The sequence below is a fragment of the Choloepus didactylus genome, chromosome 19 (assembly GCF_015220235.1).
Source record: "Choloepus didactylus isolate mChoDid1 chromosome 19, mChoDid1.pri, whole genome shotgun sequence".
NCBI lineage: Eukaryota > Metazoa > Chordata > Mammalia > Pilosa > Megalonychidae > Choloepus > Choloepus didactylus.
The window spans coordinates 63,389,908-63,417,418 of record NC_051325.1 but is presented as its reverse complement, the minus strand read 5'-3'; positions in this window follow the sequence as shown (position 1 = coordinate 63,417,418).

The window sequence follows — 27,511 nt, the reverse complement described above, 5'->3', positions numbered from 1 at the left end:
CATGTATGGCAGTGCTTTTCCTCACGGGCATGGGCATCGCCAGGCGACTGGCTCCGGGGACCCCAGGGATCCAATGCTCGGTGAGCGTCAGAGCCGCGGGGTGCCGGCAGGAGCACCCCTCCCTCTCGGCTCCCTGGGGCAGAGCCCATGGCACACGTCCTCACCTGGGCGGGCGTCCAGCCCTGCATGGCCCTGCGGCCTCCGACAAGAGGCTCTGAGTCTCAGGCCACAACACATAGCGTTGAGATGGGGGCAACTGTGTGCCTGATGCCTCCCCAGTCCTTCCTGTAATGAAGTCCTACATTTCATCAACATTTTCTAGGTGCACCAAGATCAGGTGCTGCCCCCTGAAAACACGGCTCTTGGCCTGTGTGTCCTCCAGGACTCAGTTTCCAGCTCGGTGTCCTCAGAGGAAGCTGGGCGGATCCACCCTGACCTGCTGGGCAGAGTCTTCACGATGGGTTTTGAGGGACACAAGGAGACCGCACAGGAAGTTTGGGGCGGGTGTCGCCTTCCACCCCTTCCACGCCCACTGCAGCCCCTCTGCGGGATGGAGGCGTAAGGAAGGAGGCAGTAAACAGACAGCCACACGGCAGAGGCCACAGACAGTGACGGCCCTCAGGCCCTGCGTCGTTCTGCTGTCCCTAGCCGACTACGCCTATTACTCAAGAATGGGGCTTTATAAGACAACACCCTAGGTCACGGCGCCTTAGCACATACCAAAACGCTGGGCTGAGAGCTAACTCCACATGCTTTACGCCATTTAAACCTCCCAGCGCCCTTGCAGGTAGGGCTGTAAATCTCCAATTTACAGATGAGGAAACTGAGGCTCAGAGAAGCTCAATAAACTGATCAGGATTGCCCAGCGAGGAAGGGTGTAGCTGGGAGAAGACCCTTTATCGGGCAGACCCTGTGCCCACACCGAGAGCCATTAGCACAGAACATCCGCCAGTGGCGCGGAGGTTGGTTTTTGCCTAAGACGTATTTCTCTCTAAAAAGCGTACATCACGTGCATGCTCAGCCACTGACGAGAAAGTGTGGCGTTAGCTTCTGCAGCACAAGGTAAAATTTAAAATCAGATTAGAAAGTATGGTTGCCATGGTGCCAGGGAAGTACGCTTTCATGCAAAGCAATTTAGTAGATGTGAAAATGTGCACCTTCTAACGGGAACACTACATTTCAGAGATAAAATCCTCCAGCAGGCAGCATGCTTATTGACAGGCACCTCACCATCCGCCTGGCTGGTGCCATCTTCCCTCTCCTCGGGGCAGGTGGATGAAAACGCCTGCCCCCTAGGCAGGCTCTGGCTGCTGCCAGGGAGAAGCGAGGGGAAGCCAAAGCCCACTTGGAGTATCTGCTTTTTGTCCTTCCATTGGGTCTCCACTGGCTCCCTGAGACCCAGGGACCTGCCTTTCCACCACAAATGCTTGACACACTCCCCTGGCCCTCTTCCACCCTGCCACACTGTGGCACCATCCTGGGGGCTCCGTGAGGATGGTGCACTGTCCCTCTGTCCCCCGCTGTGCCCTGGGTGCCAAGGAATGCTCTCACACATTGCACAGGACGCTGGCTGGGTGGCTGGGCTGCTGTCGTTTGCACCCGGCTCTGCTGTGTCCTGACCCGGAAGCTGGGACAGGTAGTCGCCCTGTCTACATCTCTGGGTCATCATCTGCAAAATGGGTCCAATAACTGACCTTTTCTTTTAAAAAAATAGTGTCCTGCTTCTTATTTATTGTTTAGCAGCACAATGCCCAACATAGAACATAATTGCAAGATCAAGCTGTGCAAAAGGAGATAGTGCTTAAGTACAAATGGGAGAATATATATTTTTTTTAAATAAATACTTAAACACAGCTGGGGGTCCTATGAACATTTGGGCTCAGAGTTTCCAGGTCTGTGAAGCTGAGCTGCCTCCCCTGTACCCAGGTGATGGTCACGGTTCCCCTCCCCCCCATAATCAATACATGGACTCACGGTGCCAATGGTCGAAGGTGATCACAATGGGCACCTTTTCTAGAACCTTCCCTAGCCCTCTGCAGACATGATCTGCTTGGGAAAACACCATAGTAATTTCTTGAAGGGCAATGGTCTGTAAAGGTTAAGTAAGGGTTCCACGTGACTCTCTTGGTGCCCGTTTCTAGTAAGAGAGACACAGAGGACTTTCTTCCCTTCGGATAGGTCCAGCACAAAGGCTCCACCCCCACCTCTGAGAACACGGAAACATGAACCCTCAAAGACGCCTTTGCAGCCTTCATCTTTGAAAATCCTCCTCCAGCAAGCGGCAGTCCCAGTGTACATGATGTCACTCCTTTGCCCAGACAGAGGGGTCCCAGTGTCAGAGGCTGGTGGGAGTCCAGCCAGCCTCAGCTGTCCCGCTTGGCGCCATCATCCAGCTGACCGCCGCGTGTGCATGCTGGGGGTCAGGGCTCACCTCCGGCAGTGTCATCCCCGCCAAGACAGGCTGCCCTATAGATGCCAAAGCCTGGCCAAGCCTCGGACGCCATCAGACATGGCTATCTCCAGCCCATCTCCCAGGCCTTTGAATTCTCTTTCTGAGCCAGATTTCTCAACGCTGGCTGCCAAATGGGTTTTAGCAAAATCCAGGGGGCAGATGAAGCAGAGAGCAGTGGCTCTAGCTGCCCACTGGAGACCAGGTTGCCAGCAAAATACCTCCAGAACTACGTGTGCTTGTCTGCACCACCCCGAAACACGTTCTTATCCTTATCCTTTAAGGCCAAGTTGAGGGTGTGGTGGGGAGTAGTGGATGATGTTGGCCGAGCTCCCCCTTCAGAAGGAGAGGATATCTGGCTCCGTGGGAATGCAGACTCTGCAGTCCACGATGACTTTGCACTGCCTGTCGGCGGGGATCTGTTTACTGTCGTGTTGTACCTGCAGCAGCTTGGCCCGCTCGAGGGTCCACAGCCATCTTGGAGGTGGCGGCAGCGATGCCCCCCTCCAGGAAGTTCTGGGAGCAGGAGATGGCCTGTTCCATCAGGGTGGAAGTGAGGTGGGGAGTGGGCGTGGGGCTCAGCACCGCCGGCGCTGGCACCGAAAGCACTAACCAACTTCTAAGATGGTTTAAACCTGGCAAAGCTCTGGCTGTGGTCCCTCGTACTCAACAAGGACTCAGCAAAGGGTCCCATCTCGGGCTGGGTACCTGTCTCGTTTGCAGAATAAACACAGGGCTCCACTTCCTGTGCTGAGCCCTTCCTCCTCGCCTGGCCCCAATCACACCGGCTGCCTCATTCCTCCACAAGCACACGGGGCACGGGCCCACCTGCTCAGCCTTACCTAGCGTTTCCTCCGCCCGGAGCATTTTTCCTACAGATCCCGAGGCCCAGCTCGCCCTCCTCCTTGACATCTTTGCTTGGCTGCCATTTTATGAGACCTCCTCATCTGCCCTTTAAAAACCCACCCCATCCCCTGCCCCTTGAGGCTCCTTTTCAATCTCTGTCCTTTGTCCCTTGCATTCACCCCCCGACACTCCACCATGGCATCTGCTCCCCACCATCATCCCTCCCCACCCGGATGGAAGTGCTGAGACACAGACAGGCACTTGGCTCAGCGCTGCGGCTTTGGTGCCCAGTGCAAAGCAAACGCTGAATGGATATTAGAGCGAAGGAAACACTTGCATTTTTCCCACATTGGCCTCCTCCAGTAGACTGAACATGGCTCTGGTTCTAATTTGTCTTACTTTGGGAAGAAAACACCTTCAGTGCACTTTCACCTTCAAGAGTGGCCTTTGTTGTCCTCCCCACCTAATATGACACCCTCCCTGCCCCAGCACCCCAAGATGCTTCCTTGCAGGAGCTTCCCACACAGCGTGCATTGCTGTCCCAAGTACTGTGTGTTTTACTTATTCATGTGGTTTCTTGCCGTCACCTCCTGTGGGACTGTGAGCTCCACAGGATGGGATTTCTTGTCAGTTTGTCAACATTTTTATTGTCAGAACCTAAGCCTACTGGTAGGAGAACAACACATATTTGCCGAAGGAATGAAGAAGTGAATGAAGGACCCAACCCGGGCCTCTGTCCCTAAGCTGTCCTGACTTCAGGAGGCAGAGTGCAGTGGCAAGGGGCATGGGTCAGCCCACCAGGGTTAGATCCCAGTGCCTCCATTTGATGCCAGTTGTCCTGAGAGGAGCAACTTCACTTCTCTGACCCTCAGTCTCTTCCTCTCTCCAGTGGAGATGATGAGAGCTGCTGATCACCGGGTTGGGTTATCAGTTAGATGAACCACCATGTGTAAGGTGAATAGCATAGTGCTGGACACATTCTAACCAATCAACCAACACTAATTACTGCTACTATTTTGGTATCTCTTAAAGAAACCAGAGGGAGCTAGGAATGCTAAGCCAAAGCTGGCTCCTATAATTTCAGGTATATATATATTTTTATCATCTTAGAGCAAATGCTCTAGAAGCAATGGGAAGTCTCAAGTTCATCACCAAGGAGCTCGCTGCAACTTCAGCTCTTATATGTGCCACAGAAACTCCTCTCACTCTTCAGGAGGTGGGGAGACAACTAGTGTTTATCTTTTCTGGACTCATGTATTCTTGTTGCCATCTGTGCCAAACAGCCCCTGACAGTGGGTTCCAACCATTTTGGGCTCCCTGGAGCCAGGATCTGCATCTCGCCTTTGAAGACTTCAGATTGTCTGAAGACTGCACACCGACAGAACCGAGGAACCCAACTGTAAACGGACAGACATACACACATAGCCATGCATGGACAGACATACATACGCAATCATGAATGGACAGATGTACATGTGTAGCCATATATGACAGACAGACATACATAATTATGTGTGACAGACATACACATGTGAGTTCCAAGCCATCTGTTGCCCACATACATGTGTATTGGGCACACACAAGACCAGCTGGAACGACCTGGGGGGACTGGAGAGATGCCCCGACGTGATTGGCTGGGCCAGTGGAGCATAAGGAAGGTGTGGGAGCTGCTGTCTGGACTCAGACTCTTCCTCCAGAAAGGAATGCACCTTCCAGGACCCCCTTCCCAGCCCTCCTGCCCTCCTGCCGTGGGCCTTCGCACAAGCCATTCCCTTCCTAGGAATGCCCTTCCCGCCTCCCTTCACCCCGTTAATGCCTACTGGTCCTTCAGAGCTCAACCTACATGGCGCTTCCTCCAGGCAGCCCTCCTGGGCCACACTGAGTAGGCTGAGTCCCCATTGCCTGCCTTTGGGCCCCAGGCTGCACGCCCTGGTGGTGCCTGTCACTGTTGCTGGGGTTGGTGGTTGGTGGGATCCTCACGTCTCTCCTCGCTCTCCACCCTCTGATCTGCAGGAGCAGGACTTGGTCTATTTTGAGTCAGCATGGGATCCTCCGCCACTTGCAGAGTTGAGCACCTGGCAGGCACGGGCCCCGCTGGTGGGATGAGTGACTGACGGAAGGAGAGAAGGAGCGCTGGTGGTGAGAGCTGGGGCAGCTGCCATGCACTCCTGCTTGGCTGCGATGTTTACGAGCATGAACGATATTAAATCTCCTTGATATGCATTTGAACGCCAGCGAACAGCACGAAGGAATGGGTTAACTGCAGGTAAAATATGCCTGCGATGGGGTGGCGGGCTTTGCGCTGGAGTTCTCGGTGGCATTTCTTTCCTGCCCCTTCTCTGCCTTCCGTAAGCCGTGCAGGCCAGACCCCTCTCTGACCACAAACCCCGGCACCCGGCTGGCTCAGGAGCTGGGGGAAGGCAAGGGAGGCTCCCTCCTGTGCCGTGCTGATGGTGGGCCACCCCCTGCCCCCAGTGTTCTGGGCAGCTTGGCATCCAAGGAGGCTGACGCGTTGGAGCGGATTCAGAAGGCACAACTACAGCGTGCTTTGCAGGGAGCTCTGCAAGTCACTAGGAGATGCATCACAGCCCCTGCTGAAGACAAGGAGCCATAATTAAAATTGTGTCCCACTCCCTCCATGACTAAAAGTGTTTAATTTTATTTCAGTAAATGAGGGACTGTGTTGAGAGGAGAGCAGAATAAAACGGGCCACACGGTGCCAGCCAGCACACACAGCCCCCATGGTGGCTCACCTCCCACCTGCAGCCCTGCCTGCCTGTGTCTTCCAGGCCTCAGAAACCTGCCTCTGTCTACACCGGCGTCTGCTGTGAGCCACAGCCCCTCAGTGACCCTCAGAGAGCAAATGCACATTGAAGGGCTCCACCCACATGTTTGACTTTAGGGGCAAATTATAGTTGGCAAGAAGAACCAGGCAAGGCCATTCTGTCATCCTGGGAGGAGCTCCAGCTTCAGAAATGGATGTGCATTTCCAGGGTGGTCGGTCCAGGCCTGGACTCTAGGTCTGCTGATCCCAAGTGTGTGCCCACTCCACGGCCCTTACGTTATCAGACAAAGGGCTGAGACTTTGAAATGGCAGAATCCTTTAGCAAGGGTGACTGCATGATTTCATCATCCAGAAAGGGACCACTTGGAGAATGAGAGGGTCATGGAGTAACTACACCAGACCTGGGCTAGACACATGGAACCCAGGGTCACCTGTGCCGGACGCACTGAACTAGGGTCACCTATGTCAGCTACACTGAGCCAGGGTCACTTGTGATGAACACACTGAGCCAGGGTCACCTGTGCTAAACACACTGAGCTAAGGTCACCTGTGACAGACACTGAGTCAGGGTCACTTGTGACGAACACACTGAGCCAGGGTCACCTGTGACAGACACATTGTTCCCAGGGTTCCCTGTGCTAAATACACTGAGCCTGTGGCCACCCTGTGATGAACACACAGAGCCCAGGGTCACCTGTGCCGGATGCACTGAGCCAGGGTCACCTGGGCTGGATGCACTGAGCCCAGAGTCACCCAGCCTCTGGCAAATAAGGACAGGTCAGGGTCCAGTGACCTGCAGTGACAGCAAGGGGTGGCTGTAGGAAGGCTTGTCATCAAGGGCAAAACCACAGAGCAGCAGAAGGGCCAGGCCTGGGGAGGAGGGAGCCCACTTTCCCAGGGCCCGGCCATGAGGAGGGGCACGAGGGGCCCTTCTGCCTGGGTCGGGCCTCCTGGCCTGGGGACCCTCGTTCTCAGCACTTGCCGCTGTGGGAATTGTTGGTGGCTTTGTGTCCGCTTGGGCCGGCCATCGGCCCCCAGCACTTGGCAGAGCACATGGTGAATCGTCTGTGCGTTTAGAAGGCACCGGGAAAGCCCATCTGGGCAGGACCTGGAAAGCCCTGTGCAGGAGGCGGACTCTGGGAGACAACCAGGAGTCTTTCCAAGACTGGACTGGAGCACAGGTGGGATTTGGAAGACCAGCTCGGAATCCACAGGGGCAGGAAAGCTGCAGCATAATGGGATAAATGGAATGGGTAAGGCTTTTTCTTTTCCCCCCACACCTAACTTCCCTCACCCCATCAGTCCCAACTCCTGCCGAGTCTGCTTCCCAGCTGTCTCTTGAGTTGCCCCTTCCCTCCTCTCCCTTGGGTGCCCGAGTGGTCACAGTTGTCCCCCAGCTGGCCTGTCCCTCTAGGGCCTCAGGACACCCCTCCCCTCCTCCAAGGCAGCCTGTGTGACTGTGCTGAGATGTGGCTCCCTTGCTTAAGCTCCCCAGCTTCCCCGCTGCCCTCGGTGCTGCCCTCTCCCCTCTCAGGTCCCCTTGAATTCTTTCAGTTCCGCCACACACTGAGCGCCGCCTTGCTGCTCCAGCTTCGTGCATGCTGTTCCCCTTGCTGGGACACTGTGCCTGTCCTTCCGCCCGGGCTCTACTCTCAGCTCTAGGCCTCCCTTGACCCCTAACATCAACTCCCAGAGCCCCCCACTCGCCCCTCCTCTGGCTCTTATCACGTGATACTGTGATCTGACTTAAAGGATGCGTTTTCTCTGCTTGAATTTAGTCGCGTGGCTTCTACCGTGTTGGCCCTCCCGCTGCTTCTCCCCGCACTAGGGATGACCCCCCCGTGCTGAGTGCGCGGTTGTTGGGGAAGGGGGTGTCGCTGCTGTTTCCGCAGAGCCATCAGGCTGCTGAATGAGGCCACCAGGAGCCGGGGCCCTGATCCAAACTTCCCGGTTCGAATCCCGGCTTCGCCACTCACTAACTCTGTGACTTCAGGAAAGCTCCCCATCTCTTCACTGAGTTTCATTTCCTCTTTATAAAAGGGGGTGCTGGTGAGAGCACCAACCTCAGAGGGCCGATGTGAGGAATACATGAGCAAATACGAGAGCATAAGCCAGTGCCCGGCACACAGACAGCCCGGTAAACGTGGCTGAGTTTTCACCTCCAGGAAGGGAAGGCTGGGGCGAGGGACGGAAAGTGGTGTGCAAGTCAGACCACGAGCTGGGGTTGCCAGCTATGCTGTAAGCGTTTGAAATTAATTTGTGTATGAAATCAGATTTTCTGAGTGAAGACACATGTATTGTGTAGTGATAAATTTTTTAAATATGTGCTTCTAACCAAGATTAGAAAAGAATCTAAGTGGAAAACTGCGGTAAAGTGAATGGCTGTCTGGTAAAAGCTAACGGCTCCCATTTGGGAGCCCTGTGGGACTACTGGCCTGTGGAGTCTCGAAGTGTTTTCAGGATTCCTGAGGTGGAAAGAGCTGTGGGGTTCCGGGTGGGCATCGAGCGTCCGGGCACGGGAGCCAGATTGGGGGGTGGGGTGGGCTCTGCAGTTCTGGGCTGGGTGGCTGGGTTTGGACCCTGGCTTCACCGTTGTGCAGCTCTGTGATTTGGGGCAAATTCCTCAGCCCCTCTGGGCCTCCTCCTTGGAGGATGAGAAGTGAAAATGAATGTCAAGTGCTTGGAACAGCGTGTGTGCATGCCGCCAGCTCGGAAACAGCCGCGATTCCCTACTGTCTTTGTTGCTTGCTGTTTTGATGCCCTATGATTTACTTGAGCCTAAAAACCATTTTTTGTGTCTAAGGATTCAGAATTCCAGGGTCAAAGAAACCTTCTCAAATCAGCGTTCCCATTTTTTAGCTCTTTGTTTCTGCTGTCTGGAGGTCAATCCCATCAGGGGTATTTGCAATGTCAACTGTATTTCCCTAAGTGTATTTACCATTTTAAAAAGCTTTTGAAGAATTGTTTTTGGCATTAGATAGAGGTTGAACTTTTGTTCCTTTAAAACAAAATAGAGACCACCAGGCATACCCTGGAAAAAGGCAGAAAAAGAGTAGGACATGCAGCTGCAAATGGAACCAAGATTTCTTTTTAATGCCTCATATAGAACACAAGATAGCAAAGGAAAGAAATTAATGGAAAGTGACAACAATGTGACAACTGACAAAACAGCTCCTACAGGAGGCAACCAAGGAAGAATCTGAAGCCACAGCAGCCAGGATCAAGTGAGGGTTGGGGGGTGGGGGGCAGAGTGAGGGGGCATCAGAAGGCAGCCCGGTGGGTGGGCACGTGTGATTGGTTTTTCTATTTCTGCAAAGTAAGTTGTTGGGATTTTAATTGTTATTACAATGAGTATATAAATCGTTTTAGGTAGAGTTCACATCTTAATTACATTTAGTCTTCAAATCCATGCACACAGTATGTTCTTTCATTTCTTTAGGCCCTGTTCAATTTTTTTTAGCAGTATGCCAAACGAGCCTTGAGGTGACGAGCACATGGGGGAGCTTCCAAAGACATGCATATAAATGACGAGGCAGCAGTTTTCATATGACAATGAGACAGAAATGTGAGGCCAAGCCAATTGAAAGCAGCAAAGAAAACCAACTTGCCTTTTTAAGATTCCTCCTTATAGGAGTAAAGTAAAGCCATGGCCCAAAAATTCACCTTTTCTGAGTCAGTGGTCATGGTGAGTCTGCATCTGTGTCTCTGGGTTTCATTGCATTCTGTGGAAGGTTCCTGGGCCAGTTTGAATGTGTTATGTCCCACAGAACGCCATTATCTTTGATGTAATCTAGTGTGGGCAGATGTATTAGTGTTGATCAGATTGTAATTCTTTGATTGAGTGTTTCCATGGAGATGTGCCTCACCCAACTGTAGGTGATAACTCTGATTGGATAATTTCCATGGAGGCGTGGCCCCGCCCATTCAGCATGGGCCTTGATTAGTTTACTGGCGCACTATATAAGGTCAGACAGGAGCGAGCTTGCTACAGCCAAGAGGGACGCTTTGAAGAACGCACAAGAGCTGAGAGAGGAGCTGTAGCTGAGAGACACATTTTGAAGAGGGCCATTGGAGGCTGACACTGACATTTTGGAGACTGCCATTTTGAAACGCAACCTGGGAGCAAGCAGATGCCAGCCACGTGCCTTCCCAGCTAAAAGAGGTTTATGGACACCATCGACCATCCTTCAGTGAAGGTACCCCATTGCATTGGACACTTTATGGCCTTAAGACTGTAACTTTGTAACCAAATAAACTCCCTTTGTATAGCCAATCCATTTCTGGTGTTTTGCATTCTGGCAGCATTAGCAAACCAGAACAGTTCCTTAGGGTGAAAAAGGAGCTGGCTGGCATCTCGGGGCTCCCTCTTCTTCACCTCCCACCCTTCTTTCCTCTCTAGGCTCCTCCAGTCGCCACCCAACCTGCTTGATCACCCCAACAGCACCATCCACTGGGGGCTTACCGTGGGGTCAGGTACGAGGGGCTCAGCACGTGGGCATGCCTTATTGCCTTTACTCTTTACACAGAGCCTGAGTCAAAGCTCTGCTATTGCCCCCATTTACAGATAAGGACACTGGGGTTTGGGGGTTTACCTGACCTGCTCAGCCACATGCTTCTGCAATTGGGACAAGCAAAGATTCCAACCTGGAGCTTGTGCTCTGAAGCATGTGTTATAAGAATGGGAAGAACTTTGACACAAATCTTTTTCTGTCTGCACAGTAGCTTCCTGTAGGACTCAGCCATTTCACCCCATCTGGGTCTACTCCAGGGAAATGAAAGCAAATGTCCACACAAAGACTTGCTTGCAAGTTCATAATGGCCCCAAACTGAAAACAACTATATGTCCATCAACCGGTGAAAGGACAGACGAAATGTGGTAGATCCACACCATGGATTAGTATTTGGCAATAAAAGGGAATGAGTGCTGCGTGAGATGTGTGACTGGTGGAGGCATCATGCGATGGAAAGAAGCCAGACGTAAAAGGCACATGTAGTGTATGATTCCATTTATATGGAAAGACCAGAAAAAGAAAAATTTATAGAGACAGGAAGTAGTCTAGTGGTTGCCCAGGGCTTGAGGTGGGAATGGGGGTTAACTGTAAATGGGCTGGAGGGATCTTCTGGGAGATGAAAATGTCTAAAACTGATTTATGCTTTCAGTTGGACCACTTGATAGAGTTACTAAAATCGTTGACTTGTACATCTGGAACGGGTAACTGTTATGGTATGTAAAATATAGCTCAAAGTTGTTTAGGAAAAAAAAAGAACGAACCCTGTTTTGTCTTCTTGGATGATTCTCTCTCCTCATTCAAAAATGTGGTGTGGTGGCTATTGGCAGTTCACCAGTAATTCAGAGGATGTTCCCAGAAAATGAATAAAACACAGTGTTCCTTTCATATGACATTTTCCGGGGAAGCAGAGTGCTGGCAGGGCCCGACGACAAGGCGGCAAAGCAGAAGGAAGAGGGGAGCTGGTGTGGATGGAGGCCAGTGGGGATGCTCATTTCTTAAATTTCCGGGCTCATCTCTGGCAAGAGCAGCTCCCTCAGCCCTCCAAAGGGCTTAGCATCTCCCTAGCACCATCTGACTTTGTGTTTTCTAGATTGAGCCTTAGATGGTTTGTAAAATGATGGCGGCCCCTGCTTTCCGGCAGAATCTGCCGATACAATGTTTAATTGTTGCTGGGTTCCCAGATGGTCATCCAAAATAGCTGGAGCAGGGCAAATAAGCAAGCAATCAAATTCCGTTTGGTTGGAGTGAGTGCAGCAGCTGTCTTTTTCCTCCTCTCATATCCTTGTCCAACCTTCCACAATTCCGGCGGTCCTCGGAGCACATGGCAGATAGTGTCTCAATGAGCTGGAAATGTCCACCTGGAAGGCAGCCGCGTGCTGTGGGTCTTCCTGGCCCGGGCACTGTCCCAGAGGACGGCGACCCTGTTGACTTAATCTGGGTTTCCTGTAGGAAGTGCCCAGAGCCTGAAATTCATGTCCCTGTCCTCCTTATCAGAGTGGTGACTGGGAGGGAATCTACAGGAATTAACAGGCTCACATAAAGAAAAGTCCAAACTGAGAAGCTCTGTCGTGTGCACTTGGGCTCAGAAGTGTTGTGCCAACTCTCAGCTCTGTCCCCCGTCAGTTGGCTTCGTCCTAACTCAAGCTGTCTCTGTGGGATGATGAAGATGGCCCCCCAAGCAGCAGACTAATGTCCTCCATAGCACCAGGCAGCCTGAGAGGACAGAGACCCCTCCCTGAGATTTATGTCCAGTAAACGTCCTGAGGAGGGCCCACCCCCGAACCCAGGGGGCTCCTTCAGAATCGCAGGGGCCAAGCAGGGTAGAGCACGGCTTCCCGCTGCGAACACTGGGGCCCTGACCAAAAGAAGGAGGGAGGACATGGGGCAGCCAATGTCACCAAGTCCACGTGGGGCCAGCCTCCGTGAATTGGCGTGAAGACCCATCAGGGACCAGCCACCCAGCACCCCGGCCACTGCTGCCTCTGCCCGTGACCTTGGGAGGAAGGCGGCATTTTCTCTCCCGGCATCCATGTGTGATACCAGGGCTGCACCCAGGTCAGCCTTCCCAGGGGACATGCTGGACCCGGGTCAGCCCTCCCAGGGGACACGCTGGACCCGGGTCAGCCCTCCCAGGGAACGTGCTGTGGCCGGGAGTTCAGGGACCAAGTTTGCTGGGTAGAGGAACTTACAAGTTAGAGAAGGCAGAGACCCTGCTCCTCCAGGGAGACAACATCTAGGGGATCCTTGGGAGCTTCCAGAAACATCTAACATGTGGGACTCATGCCAGCCATCTATTCTCCTGGACCAGAAAGCTGACTGGCCTGGACCCTTGGCCAGGCCCTGACCCTGTGTTGTCACACTCACCCTCCCACAACTTCTTGGCCAATTCGGTCCTAACTCCTGGACTCTCAAGACTCTCTTACAGGCTGGCCGGGGCCTCCGCCCTGGACCCAGGCTTGCCCACCACACAGCCCTGCTGCCCTGGTCCCTCCCAGGCCCCACAGCCACCCCCGAGAGCCAGCCATAAAGCCACAGGAGACACCAGGCTCCAGCACTCTTCTGGTGGGATTTGCCCCGAGTCCTTGCAGTTGTTAACACGTGTGGTTACCTGGTTCCCGGTGCACCTGGGAGCCATCTCCGCTGTCCGAGAACCCAACAAAAGCTCAGAGCGGGTCTCTCCACTGTCCCCGCTGTCCATATAAGAGACGCTCCCCCTGGAGAAGACCAACCATGACTGTGCCTTTCCACCGCGGAGAGAAGGAAATCAAAGCCTTCCATCCACACTGGTGAAGAGAAGGACGGGCGATGCCAAGAGCCCCTTACATCCTGTCATGATCCCAGCTTCCCGCCTGATGTGGAAGTTGGGGAGACTCACGTTTCCAGGACATTTGTTTCCACAGAGAACAAATGGCAAAGAGAAGTGCCTTTTGGCAGCTCTCTTCTTATTGTTTCTTATTTTAAAAGACCTGGCAATGCCGTGACTGGATTCAGATTGTGTGAGAGGAGACAGCAAACATTTGGAAACGTGTCTCTCTGTTTTTGTCTGTACTTCCAACACAAACAGCTGTTAGACACTTCAGTCACCTTTTGAAAAGCTACAAATCAAAGATTCAAATAAGATGGGGTGACTCTCTTTGCTCAGGGAAGCCGCCATGGGGCCGTGGGGCCTTGCGTGCATTCAGCATCTGTGCCCGGGTTACACATCACCCCGTGTTAGAAGTCACCTGGGACCTAACCCCATTGTTAGGGAGAAAACCAGATTTAAACCTTCTTGTGCCCAGCACAGCTTTAGCTACCTCCAGCTTTGCTTTGGATAAACCCCACTGTAGAGCGACGCTGCTACGTGTACCATCGGTGTTCCCAGAGGCTGTGCCCGGGTGTCCATCTGGGGGACAAAAAGGAGTCAAAAGCGCGTGTCACTTGCCCACTTGCCTGCAGGACTGAGAAGGATGTCATAGCTCATTGAGAGGCAACAAAAGCTCACTGAGCACTGGCTAAACACTGGGAAGTGGGTGATGCCAAGTTACAAAATAGTCAGAAGCAGCCCCTCACCAAGGGGCTCCCACCCTTGGGTGGACACGAGGCTGTACCAGCTAGAACTGGGTCCACAGCACGTGCCAGGGAACCAAAGCTGAGAGTGGCTTAAATAGGTGAGGTTCTTTCTTTCCGTTCAGGGGCCCAGGCCCACAGATGCTTCAGGGACCAGATTATCGGAGCAGTGAGGAGGTGGGTCCGTCCCCCGACGGACTCCACACAGTCACACGGCCAGGCCTTGCTCTGAGGGGCTTGGTTGGTAGATCAAGTTTTCCTGGATGCAGTCCCGTTTGTTCATATACATATTGTCTGTAGCTGCTTCTGTGCGGCTGTGGCCGCGTGGAGTTGTGGCAGAAACTGTGCGGCCCATGAAGCTCAAAATATTTCTGTCCTGGCTCTTTGCAGACAAAGTCTGCCAACACCTCTTTAAATTGTCTGGCCCTGCCTCACTTCTCTGACCTCATGTCACATCGTTTGTCTTTTCACTCTGAGCCTGTCTGAGAGTTTAGTTACTGTGCCAGTTTGAATGTATTATGTCCCCCAAACGCAATTATCTTTGATGTAATCTTGTGTGGGCAGACCTATCAGTGTTAATTAGATTGTAATTCTTTGCACCCCACCCAACTGTGGGTGATGACTCTGATTGGATAATTTCCATGGAGGTGTTGGCCCGCCCATTCAGGGTGGGTCTGAATGAAATTACTGGAGCACTATATAAGATCAGACAGAAGGAGCAAGCTGCCACAGCCAAGAGGGACACTTTGAAGAAAGCACAGAAGCTGCAGATGAGAGACAGTTTGAAGACGGCCGTTGAAAGCAGACTCTTGCTCCAGAGGAGCTAAGAGAGGACAAACAACCCAAGAGCAACTAAGAGTAACAGTTTTGAGGAACTGCAGCCTAGAGAGGAACGTCCTGGGAGAAAGCCATTTTGAAACCAGAACTTTGGAGCAGACGCCAGCCACGTGCCTTCTCAGCTAAAAGAGGTTTTCTGGACGCCATTGGCCATCCTCCAGTGAAGGTACCCGATTGCTGATGCGTTACCTTGGACACTTTATGGCCTTAAGACTGTAACTGTGTAACCAAATAAACCCCATTTAATAAAAGCCAGTACATCTCTGGTGTTTTGCATTCCGGCAGCATTAGCAAACTAGAACAGTTACCTACACAGAGTAATTTCCAGGGGCCTGGATTCCTCTGGACAAGGATGTTTAAGCTGGGAGGAAACTGTGCCTCTTAGGATGTGTGGGGTCACGCTGGTGTTCGGCTTACGAGGAAGTCAAGCCTGTTGTTTAAACAAGACAAACGAATTATTTATATATATCATGGGGGGGCGCTTTCAAATTATGGTCTTTACGTCAATTTAGTTTTAGTTTACTTAATCACCATAGGTTACGATTACTAATTGTAAATAAACTCAAGTCCCAAGTTGAGACACCAATAGCTTTTTACTTCCCAGTTGATGTCTCTGGCAGCCCCAGGCAGTGTCCTGACGGCGAGGACACCGTGTCCTGAAGGGGAAATCATGCGAACTGCTTTTCCTCCTCTCTCCTATCTCTGTAACCGTCTCCCACGGAAACCCAGTCCACATCCCCATCTGGACGTCTTCCTGACCATGGCCTTGGCTCCCCGTCGGGTGACCTCTCTTTCCCGACAGCAGAAACTGCTCATCTCCTAGTAGCATTTCGGAGACGCGGATTGCTTTGGGCAGGGAAGGAGTGCACACGCCATTCCGCCTTCTCTCTCGTGTGCGTGTACAACTGGTGGCACACCGGTGATTTCAGGCAGCTCACGGACAGACATTGAATATTTTTGCCTAATAATAAAGCAACTCTTTAAGTGTATATTAGAAAAATATATTTAATTAACAAATACTTAATTTCATTGATATTTACTTAAAAGTAAAATATTAAGCTAATAATAGAATATGTGCTGCATGGAGAAGGGGGTGCAAGTAGGGCTGTAACTTGGAAACACTGATCCAGTCTAAGGCCTCATTTAACAGACGAGGAAAACAAGGGCCCTGGCATGTAGCGTCCCCGAGCCCACTTGGCAGGCTGCCAGCGGACTCAAGACTGAAATCCAGTCTCTGATCCCAAGTTCTCTGCTACTGCCTTTGAATCCCACTGACGTTTGGCTGGGTGATGGCCTAAAGAAGAGCCAGTGTTGCATGGGAGCTGGGCGTGTGCTCAGCACTGTTGAAATAGCAATAATACATTATTAACTCACTGAATCCTTAAAGCAAGTCTGTGGAGCAGGTATCTTCATCGCACCCATTTCACAAGTGAGAAAGCTGAAGCAGAGAGCAGTTAGGTGACTCAGCACCGTCGTCTAGGTGGTAGGGGTAAAGCCTGGGTAAGAACCAGGATCCAGAGTTTATGGTTTATGTCCTTAGCTGCTGGGAAATACTGCGTCTTATTTTTGATAAACGTTTGCCATGAATTGACTCTGTGTGTGTGTGTGTGTGTGTGTGTGTGTGTGTGTGTGTGTGTGTAGATAGATAGAGCTCGGTGAAGGAGGGAGACCGAGCTGCAGACGTAGGCAGGGCGATTCACATGGGAGCCTTTAGATTGTGGAAAAGAGTTTGGATTTTCTTTTATTTCATGTTCTGATCAGCCTTTTCTGAGGTATAATTTACATTGAATAAAAGGCACAGGTGTTAAGTGTACCACTCTATGAGCTTTTTGACAAGCATCTGTACCCTAACCAAGACCCAGAACATTTCCCTCCACCCAGAACTTTCTTCACGCTCCTTCTCAAGCAACCCCCCAGGCTGCAGGAGCAGCAGCTCTGACTTCCGTGGCCAAAAGCTGGTTTCCCTGCTCTGGCAGTTGAGCCCACAGACTCACACAGCACGTCCTCTGTCTGTCTGGCTTCTTTCTCCCGGCATGTTACTGAGTTGCATCCGTTTGCTGCAAGTGCTGGGTGTTTGGTCCCCTCTGGGGCTGAGGAGTGTTCTCCATCTGTCCCACGTTCACCTCTTGATGACATCTGCGTTGTTTCCAGGTTTTAGCTATGAATCAGACAAGTCCTTCCATAGGCGTATACTTTCATTTCTCTTGAGTAAAATCTAGGCGTTAAATCATGGAGTCTTCTTAACTCTCTAAGAAATGGCCAAAGCATTCTCCAAAGTGGCTTCACCATCGCATGTTTCTGTCCGCGATGTGACAAAATTCCACTTCCTCTGTCTCCTTGCACACACGTGGGCTGTCAGTCGTTTTAACCGAGCCATTCTAACGGGCGTGAGCTGGTGTCTCCCGAGGATTCACTGTGCTTTCCAAGTGCTCCTCACGTCTCCATGTAGTTCTTGTCCATTTGTGCATATTCTTTATTAAAGGCTCTATTCAAATTGTTTATCCATTTTTTTTAAAGAATTGAGCTGTTTGTCTTTTATTATTGCTTTCTAGGAGATTTTTATACATTTTGTATAAGTTCTTTGTCACATGTATACTGAAAACATTTCTCAATCAGTTTGTGGCTTGACTTTTCATCTTAATGATGCCTTTTAAAGACTAGACATTTTTAATGCTTGAAGAAGTCCAATTTATTATTTTAGTGCTTTCTATTTACTTTTCAGTGAATCTCTAATTCTCCCAAAGTCACAAAGTTATTCTCTTCAGTCCCTTCTAGAGGCTTTAGAGCTTTAGCTTCTATGATTAGATCTGTGCTCCATGTCACATTCATTTTTGAATATGGTGTGAAGTGGGTGTTGAGAATTTTATTTTTATTTTTCAACCAGTTTAAAAATCCAGTTATTCTTGCATGGGAAGTGGAAAAGACAATTTTTTCCTCAGTGAATTATCTTGATAACTTTGTCAAAAAAAAACCAGTTGTCCATCCATACATATATGGGTGTCTCTGTTTCTGGTCTCTGCCTCTCCTTATGCAAACACCACACTTCTTGACAGCAGTAAGATAGCAAATCTTGAAGTTGGTAGGCTAAGATCTCTGATTTTTTTTTCTTCTTAAGAGTGCTTTGGATAGAACATGTTCTTTGTATTTCCATACAGATTTTAGAATTAGCTTATTGATTTCTACAAAAAGGCATGCTAGGGTTTTTAGGGGGTTGCATTGAATATATAAATCAATTTAGGGGAATGATATTGAGTCCTATCCATAAACATGGCATATTTCTCTTTATTAGTTAGGGTTCTCCAGGGAAACAGAATCAATGAGAGATATCTATGAATATAAGATTTAAGAAAGTGACTCATGCAACTGTGGGTATGTACGATTCCAAATTCCATAGGGCAGGCAGCAAACTGGCAACTCCAATGAAGATGTTCGATGAACTCAGGAAACAAACTGGCAACTTCGGTGAACGTGTTCGATGAACTCCTCAGGAAACGAACTGGCGACTTCGATGAACTCCTCAGGAAACGCTTCACTGGGCAGCTGAAGAGGAAGTGAAGGTCCTCTATCTGTCTCACTTAAAAGTATTCAACTGATTGATTGGATTAAATCCAACCAACCACGTTCTCTCATTGTGGAAGACACACCCTTTGCTGATGTCATCAATCACAGCTGCAGCCAAGTGACTGATGATTTAATAAGTCAGCCTGTTGGTTTATTAACCAGCCACAAACGTCCTTGCAGCAACAGTTAGGCCAGTGCTTGCTTGACCAGACAGCTGGGTCCCATCACCTGGCCAAGTTGACACATGAACCCAACCATCACATTCTCTGTAATTATTCTCTGCTATGTTTTCTAGAGAGGAGATCTTACAGATTATATTAAACCAATGTCTAGGTATTGGTTACATTGTCTGATGCTATTAGAAATGGTATTTTTAAACACTTCATAATCCATGGTTTGTTTCTAAGGTATAGAAATACAACAATTTCTTTATATTGACACTGGTGGATGCTGAGGTCCACCCCTTAGCTCCTGCTCTATCAGAACCAAAGCACTAATTCCCTGGGTTGCTGACGGTGCTTGTGGCTGATGGTTTTCAGCTCTGTTCCTTTCTGAGCCTTGCCCTTGGTTGAAGAGATCTGCCTCCTCCAAGACCATATCCAAAGCCTGGCCCTTTTGTGAATGGCCACATCCAATGCCTGGCCCATGCGGGGTATTTGCGCTAACATGGGGTGGCTCTGTGGGGTTGACTGAGCCCCTGGTTGTGACTGCCTCTCAGCTCAACTTCTCCCCCTGTCTAATCCTGATTTCTTAACTATATCATAGTTGCTGATTCTAAGAGAACTCCCCAATACATGTCCTTCCTGGGCAGGTCCATCAGTGTCCGATCTAGAGAAACTTAACTGTGACTGCTGTCACCAGGAATGATCCAAACAAGCAGACTCTAAAGTCGGATTCTGAAGCTGAGTCTGACTGGATGGTAGGCTGGGAGGACCACATCGTTGTTGATGGAAAGACCCTCATCTGTTTCAGATTTTCACCATTGCATATTGCTGGAGGGGATACACTGATAGCAGGGGACAATATCCCAGACGGGAGTTTTCTTTCTGAGAATCTTCTTGATAGCAGATTCATTTTCTTTAATAGATCTTGGACATTTAGATTATATATTTCTTCTTCCTAAGTGAGTTTTATTAATATTTTAATGCAGAGACTTTTATGTTTCTTCTTGTGTAGAAGTTTTAGTAAGTTATGATTTTTAGAATTTGTCCATTTCTGCTATGTTTCAAATTGATTAGCACTAATTTGTCCATAATATTCTCTTATTATTTCATGACTGTAGAGTCTGTAGTAGTGTCCCTTCTTTCATTCCTAATATTGGTAATATTTTATTTTTCTCTTTTTCTTTGATCAGTCTAACTGGGAGTTTATCGGTTTTATTAACCTTTTCAAAAATAGTTTGGCTTAAAAATTTTGTTATTGCTTGCTTTTTATTTCATTGGTTTCCACTCTTAACTTTATTACTTCCCTTCTTCTAATTACTGTGGGTTTAAATTTTTGTTCTTTTTCTAGCTTCTTCAGGTGGAAGCTTAGATCATGGGTTTTATGCTGTATTGGCTAAGCCCCTGGAGAGTTTTGAGCAGGCACATGATGTGGTCTGATTTCCATTTTGAGTCAGAGATATGACATAGTGCTAAGGAGCTCAGAAGGTGGAGATCATGCTTGGTGGGGGCTTATGAAGTCTTCACGGTCGTGACATTTGAGGTTTGCTCTCAGGACAGCTGTTCTTTCAGGTACAAATCTCTGGAGGTAAAGTGGGTTTCCTCCTGACTCGGGGACCTTCCCGATAGGAAGAGTGGAACATTGAGGAGGAGTGAGAGATGGATACAGAGATGTGCGGGGACCAGCCTGGCAGATGATAACTATCTGCTCTCCTTCGTCTGAGCCACAGCTCTCCTGGTCACCAGCTCTGCGGCCTCAGAAGATGCATTTATCCACCCCACATCTCCTCAACTGTAAAATTGGGCTAAGAACAGTGAACATTCAATAAACATTGTTATTAGCAATTAGAGCCATACCTTCCAGGAAGTTTCTTGACTTGATGCAGTTCAGCACAGGGAGAGACAATCAGGAGCCCTTGGTGTTCTGGGCCAGCAAAGAGAACACATGGTTTAAAATGATGAAATTCCAGCCACCCTGGAAAATGATGTTTTGTTTTGCTTTTCCCATTGAAAAAAGCATCATCTGAGCATGTCTTCAAGGAAGTATCCATTTCTCTGAGATACTCGTTCAACCTACGGCGGAATCTTCTTGTCCAAGAAGCACAAATGGAAAGATATTATTCTGCCTTGCAACAAACTCTGCTTTAAAATCTCTGCTAATTCTTTTGGTTATGAAGGTCCTTTTAAAGCTATTTTTGAATCTATTTTTATATTACTCCATTAAAAAGATCTGATTCAATCATGAGTCTTAAATTTCTCACATTGGATACGTGAGCATCCATCAAATCCCACTCCTTGAAACGTCTTTAGGTGGGTGTAAAACAGTGCGTGTGTTTATGCCCCAAAGAGCTGAAGTTGAAAACTAGCTTTCTCCTGAACTCTGTTTTCGTGACATCAGGCTGGCGTGAGGTGCGATATATCCCCATTCACTTGTACACACCCCGCCAACACGTGCCTCCCTAAGAAGGATAATCTGACATTACCCTGACGTGTTCAGGAAGATGAACAGGATGACTATTTTAGCCTGGGTCTCTCACAGAGATGCGTAAATCCTTCCCAGTGTGGAACTCAGGTAGCGTCTCGGCAGAGCGTCCGTGCGTCACACCTTGTGGCCCACTGTCCCCATTAAATAATGTCACAGTAAAATTAGGAGCCACGACTCCGTGGTGGTGCTTTCTCCCCATAGCCGTGGGGGGAGGGGCGATTTGCCCCACAGGGGGCATTTGGCAACGTCTACTAGACATCGCTGGTTGGCAAAACTGGGGCTGGAGGGGCTGCTGGCATCTCGTGGGCAGAGGTCAGAGATGCTGCTGAGCATGCACAGCCTGGACCCATGACCAAGAGTTATACCCGAGATGGGGGACCTTGACTTAATTCCTGCTTTTTTACTCAATGGGAGTGATTCTGAAAACATCCATCCTAACAGGCAAAACCAGGGTATCGGAGTCAGTTTAAGATACTTGTAAGACTAAATCCCAGGAAAATTTTGAGTAAAGCCTCATTTTAAAACCATCACATTAGATGATACAATAGTAGCCATTTTTAAATTCTGTACCTGTATTGTATTGATTTCAAAATCCACATTTATTTCTGAGGGTGCTTCTGTTTTTTTTTTAATGTGCGTTCCTTCTGATCACGTGCAGTGCATGTGGTTTTGTTTGTTGTTTTTGTCAGCCAGGATGCATGGGGAAATCCAACCACTCTCTCTATTCACTGTTTTTTTCTGGGGGAGGGAGGGGTCTGTGGGTCACTCTTCACTCACCCCCAGCCCCCTCCGCAGCATCGTGTGGCGATTGGCCACAGTTATATATGTTATTCCTGAAATGAAATGGTATAACCTACCTATGCGGTCGCGGTTACTACTTCTAGGGGGAGAGGCGGCCGGTAGCCGAGCCCTCAGCTCTCGGGGCTGCTCAAGGGGTACCGGCGGCGGGGGCTCTTTCCCGGAGGCGAGGGCGAGGCGGAGGACGTGGCCGGGGTCCTCGGCGGGAGGCGTGCAAGGTATGGAGGGCGGCGATAGGGACAAGACACTCTTCATCCAGTAGGAGTATGCGCCAAAGAGATTTATTCAGGGGTGATTACAAGTTATATAGGCTGGTAAGAAGGGCAGGGCTGGAAAGGAGGTGAAGCAGCCTTAAATGGCAATATTGAAGGGATAGGGGCTAGGATTGGTTCTGAGAGAACGCCGGAACCGTTGCAGCGGGGCGGGGGTTGTTCTGGCCACGGGCATGCGCGCTGGCGGTGGCAGAAGTGGCCTTGGCACCAGGGAGTGAGTGTGTAAGATAAGGAAGTGGGGAAAGGGCAGTTGGGAGAAAGGCGGTTTCCTCCGGCAAGCCTCTCCTGCCAGTGGCATTTTGGGTGAGGAAAAGGGAGCTGCCTTGACCTCGCTCCCCAGGCTCGGGGGGGCTGCAGAGGGCACTCACGCCCGTACCTACTACCCTCCCCAGGGGGTGATATCAGGTCCCCTGGCCCAGGCCTGGTAAGCCGAGGTACAAGCTCAGACACCCGCAATTCCCCTTTCTTTTCTAATTAGAGGAAGAGGCTTTACCGGAGAGGTCCGCTAAGGGTGAGGGAAGGGGGAGGTCAGGGAAGGGAAAAAAGGGATTGATGGTGGCTCAGCGAGGTTGGAGCTTAGTGTTGGTGTGGTGCCCGGGCGCTTGACAATGGCTTCGCTGCAGCGGGCTGGGTGAAGGTGAGGGGTTTAAAGTTCAGGGGTTCAGAGAAGCTGGAACTCGAGGCGAGAACGATGTTCAGGTGATTGAGAAGGGCCTCGCAGTTGGCGAGTCGACCGGTGGCGTTGAGGTCGCGGAGGGTTGGCTGTCATCTTGGAGCGGGGGGCGTCAGAGGTGGCGAGTCGCTGATACTGGATTTGCACGAACGAGGAAAAAATGGCATCCGTTTGTTTTCTTACAAGCTGGACAATTTTGCGGATGAGGCAGGGTCCTAAGATGAGAGCTAGAATAATTATTAATAGGGGGCCAAGAAAAGGAAGGATGTATGGGAGAATGGGAGTGAAAAAACTGGACCAATAACTGGTGGCTTCACGATCTCTTTTACGCTTTTCCAGTCCCTCTCGGACTCTTTTCAGGCTGTCCTCGACGAGACCTGTGGAATTGGCATAAACACAGCACTCTTCTCCTAGGGCGGCGCAGAGGCCTCCTTCTTTGAGGAGGAGAAGGTCAAGACCTCGGCGGTTTTGGAGCACTACCTCAGAGAGGGAATCGACAGAATTTTTTAGATGGTGAATAGCGTTTTGTAAGTGATGAATGTCTTCGTTAACAGCCGCCCTGAGGTGAGTTAGGGCGGAGTCTTGACTGGCTAGTGCAGCGATTCCGGTGCCAGCGCTGGCAAGACCTAGGAGGGAGGCAATTGTAAGGACGGTGATGGGCTCTCGCTTTTGCAGTGGGGCAGGAGCTGCAGTTTTTTCCAGACGGAGGAAGAAGTCTTCTTCGCTGTGGTATAAGACCCTAGGGATAAGGACAATTAGGAGGCAAGTTTCTTTATATTCACTGATGACATTCGTGCTGAGACAGGGGGTAAGTCCTGTAGAGGAGCAGAGCCATTGGGAGGAGTTATGAGGAATGAGAAATTTTGCTGAGCTGCTGGGAGATGAGTAGCTGGCACAGGCAGTGAGGTCGGGAGAGTTACTGGAGCGAGGGCGGACGCACTTTCCCGTATAGGAGACTGAATGAAAAGTCAGGGGGACGGCAGAGGTATTCCAATTGCATTCCAAGGGGCTGTTTTCTGTGCTTTCTGAAAAGGAGAGGTTGGAGGCAACGGGCTCGTATAGCGAGGAAGAGGTGGAGAGGCAGAGCCAGCAGGAGGAGGTAAAATTGGGGTTGGAGGAGTTTACTGAAGTAAAGGCGGCTTGGATTAGGCTGAGGAGGGGAGAGGAATAACGAGAAGGGGGCAAAGGAAGCTGGGGTGGTGGGGTTTGAGATGTAGTTGAAGTGCGTTTAGCCGGAGCTAAGGTGCGGCTGGAGGGCTGTGGAAAAAGAGGATTAATGACTTTATTGGGACCTATGCCAGAGGGGTTTTTTAGTACAGCCTCCTTTTTTATCAAAATAAGGGAACTTGGGTTGGCTCCTTCCAAATAGATTCTGAAGCCTTAAGTTTGACCGAGTAACCAGGAGGGATTAGTGGGGAGCTGCACTGTAAGATTAAGATGTGTGCAGGATCCCTTCCTTTCTTGGCCGAGCCAGTTAACAGTAGGGAGTTTGCACCCTGTAGGGGCTCACTTTAGCGTAAGGTAATGATTAGGAACAGGAGGCTTCCAATTAGTGGTTAGTGTTTCACACCCCCAGTATGCACAGTAGTACTCGTTGGGGGAATTACAGTACGATTTTTCAGGATTTGAGGATGGGCACATGTAATATTGGGCCTGGGGATCACTTACCTTTTGAGCACAGGTTTCTTCGACTCTGGAGACAAAGGTGGCGAAAGGCTTACTCGGCTCCTGGAAGAGCTTGGTGAATTTATTAGGCCGACAGGCAGAGCAGTTGGCAAATGCTTGTAAGGCGATTCCCCAAAGGATAGGCCAAAAGGCGGCAGGGACATTAATATAAGCAGACGCATTTAGAAATGCTCCAGTGCCCAAATAGGCTTCAGGGGGATGATAGACTCCAAGGGCTGCGTCTTGCTCACTTTGCTGAGCTGCTTCTGCCTGGAAGTGAGCACGCCAGTCAACAAACTGACCGGGGTTAAGAATGGAACGGGCAAGCGAGGCCCAGTCTTGGGGGATGCAATAGTCCATGCTGAGATCCTGCAGTATTTGGGAAGCGTATGGGCTACCTAACCCGTCCTCCTTGACGGCCCTGTGAAGCTGCTTGATAGTATCTGAGTCAATGGGATAGCAGTCATACGGTTTCTGTGGGGTGGGGGCAAGGTTAAGAGGAAAGCAACGAAAAGCACGAGAGAAAGGAGGACGCGCTTGCAGAGGGCTTGGCGCGGGAGTGGGGGTAGGGGGAGCATTGCCCCAAGGGTTGCCTTGAGGTGTAGAAGGCAGCCAGGGGTTGTTAGTCGGCAGGGTGGGAGGAGCGGCGGCAGCTGCCGGTAGCGGCCCCGAGGGGGAGCTTGCCGAAGGGGGAGGCGGGAGTGGGAGGCCCCAAGCGTCGCAAGATGGCGGCGCGGTGGGCGTGGCTAAGACACAAGATGGTGGATCAGCCCCGCCCTGTGAAAGGGTGGGGCCCAAGGCATAAGATGGTGGACTAACTCCGCCCTGTGGAAGGGCGGGGTAAAGCATATGCGGTTTCCGGCCCAGCTTAGGGCTGATGTCATCGCCGGAGCATTTCCTCCCCTCGATGGAAGAAGAAGGAGGAAGTTTGCCATCTTGGCGTGGCTCAGTGTTATTTTGCTTTTTGGGAGTCACCTCGAGCGCGTTGTTAATCTGCTCGACTAAGGACTCCGTGTCTGAGTCATGATTTGAATTAGTATCGCTATCTGAATCTGTTGGCTGGGTTGATAGGGCCTCCTTGGATTTAACGAGGCCTCGATCAGGGGGGAGGGAGCCTTGAAGGCAGGAGCGGATGGTTATTAAGGTGGGGAGCAAGCCGGGAGGGAAGCGCTTGCTCTCATGTTCCATGGCGTTGGTGACCCGATCAATAAGGCGATCATAAGTAACAGGGTCCCAAAGATGGCAAGTGGTGAGCCATGGGTTAAAGGGGAGCAGGAGGTCCCAGTACACCTGCAGCTGCCGGACAGACACTTTACAGTGATGCGTGTCTAGGAGACCCGCTAGAGCACGAACTTGAGGTGCCTGGCACGTAGATATACGATTACCCATAGCTGAGGGGGGAGGAGGGGGGTTTGCTCCCGAGCCGGGCCGGCCGGCTGGCAGGGAGGAGGAGGAGGAGTTGTTTACCGAGCAGAGAGAATGAGATAAGCTGTGGCCTTGAGGCCGAAGGAGACGGCGAGAGCAGAAAGCAGTGCCCTTTGGCAACGGGAGCAGTTGGGGGGGGCGGTTGCAAAGAGGCACACGGCGCCAAATGAAGAAATAAAAATACAAAGAACTACAGCAAAGTAATGGAGGGGAAGAGGGAGAGCGTTAGGAGGAACGGGGGTCATAGGAGTGCGCATACAAAAGGACGAAGAGAGCGTAGGGGAAGGGAGGAGTTCCTACTGGATGAAGAGAGCGTGGGGGAAGGGATGAGCGGCTTCGGAGCAGTGAACATCCCACGGCTCCAGAAGCGGTGAAGGAGAGGCGGCCCTACCTTGCAGGCGAGGAAACGGGAAGCTGGAGAGGCGTCCGGGCGAGCGATCGACCTGCTGAACTGTTGTGTGGAGACGTTTCCTCACACGGGGCACCAGTTGCTGTCGCGGTTACTACTTCTAGGGGGAGAGGCGGCCGGTAGCCGAGCCCTCAGCTCTCGGGGCTGCTCAAGGGGTACCGGCGGCGGGGGCTCTTTCCCGGAGGCGAGGGCGAGGCGGAGGACGTGGCCGGGGTCCTCGGCGGGAGGCGTGCAAGGTATGGAGGGCGGCGATAGGGACAAGACACTCTTCATCCAGTAGGAGTATGCGCCAAAGAGATTTATTCAGGGGTGATTACAAGTTATATAGGCTGGTAAGAAGGGCAGGGCTGGAAAGGAGGTGAAGCAGCCTTAAATGGCAATATTGAAGGGATAGGGGCTAGGATTGGTTCTGAGAGAATGCCGGAACCATTGCAGCGGGGCGGGGGTTGTTCTGGCCACGGGCATGCGCGCTGGCGGTGGCAGAAGTGGCCTTGGCACCAGGGAGTGAGTGTGTAAGATAAGGAAGTGGGGAAAGGGCAGTTGGGAGGAAGGCGGTTTCCTCCGGCAAGCCTCTCCTGCCAGTGGCATTTTGGGTGAGGAAAAGGGAGCTGCCTTGACCTCGCTCCCCAGGCTCGGGGGGGCTGCAGAGGGCACTCACGCCCGTACCTACTACCCTCCCCAGGGGGTGATATCAGGTCCCCTGGCCCAGGCCTGGTAAGCCGAGGTACAAGCTCAGACACCCGCATACCTACACATGTAATTTAATAAGAAACCAATTTTGTGCCCTAACTGTAATACAAAGGTCAACTGGAAGGAAAGCAACTGATCATAAAAATGTGTATTTTGAAGCGTGAATGCTCAGAAACACCCCACTGGGAGACTCCGTGACTGTCAGCCGATTCTTCCCGTGGTGACTGCAGCACCCAAAAGGCGGCACTGATGGAAGCACGTGATGCAGCCACAAACCTTCACGCACAGATACAGTCAGGACAGGGCCCTCTGCATGGAGAATGACCCCTTGTTAAGTTGCCAACAAAACCAAAGGTGAAGTTCCCAGTTTCATGTAGACGTCACGCTCCCAGAAA